General features: G+C 47.1%; 1 pseudogene; it reads left to right on the forward strand.

Moving 5' to 3' along the window:
- The first annotated feature begins 248 nt into the window (after positions 1 to 248).
- On the forward strand, positions 249 to 366 carry LOC124723986 (annotated as a pseudogene).
- The last annotated feature ends 279 nt before the right edge of the window (positions 367 to 645 follow it).

The raw sequence follows: 645 nt of genomic DNA on the forward strand, positions 1-645 counted from the left end.
CTTGAATCAAATAAATCTATGACAATTCCTGTTGGTCTTTTTTGTGTACGTTTAGATTCTCTGTAAGTCATATACGTATAGGTATCACACACTTGAGTAATATTCTAAGCGATATCCAGTGTAGATTGGCAACATTTTCCTAACAATTAACTAAAGTCTGCTATGTGCTGTACCTTTGATTGAGTCTATGTGATCGTTTCATTTCATAATTCTAGAAACTTTTACACACATCTATTTGTATAAGTTGGGCCAACGGCCTTGCCGCAGTGGTAACACCGGTTCCCGTCAGATCACCGAAGTATAGCGCTGTCGGGCTGGGCTAGCACTTGGATGGGTGACCACCAGGTCTGCCGAGCGCTGCTGGCAAGCGGGCTGCACTCAGCCCTTGTGAGGCAAACTGAGGAGCTACTTGACTGAGAAGTAGCGGCTCCGGTCTCGGAAACTGACATACGGCCGGGAGCGCGGTGTGATGACCACATGCCCCTACACATCCGCATCCAGTGATGCATATGGGCTGAGGATGACTCGGCGGCCGGTCGGTCCATTGGGCCTTCATGGCCTGTTCGGGAGGAGTTTATTTGTATAAGTTGACTGATGCCTGTTGTGACAAATTTCTATAGTAGTTGTGACATACTACATGCTTTG

The sequence above is a fragment of the Schistocerca piceifrons genome, chromosome X, assembly GCF_021461385.2.
Source record: "Schistocerca piceifrons isolate TAMUIC-IGC-003096 chromosome X, iqSchPice1.1, whole genome shotgun sequence".
Taxonomy (NCBI): domain Eukaryota; kingdom Metazoa; phylum Arthropoda; class Insecta; order Orthoptera; family Acrididae; genus Schistocerca; species Schistocerca piceifrons.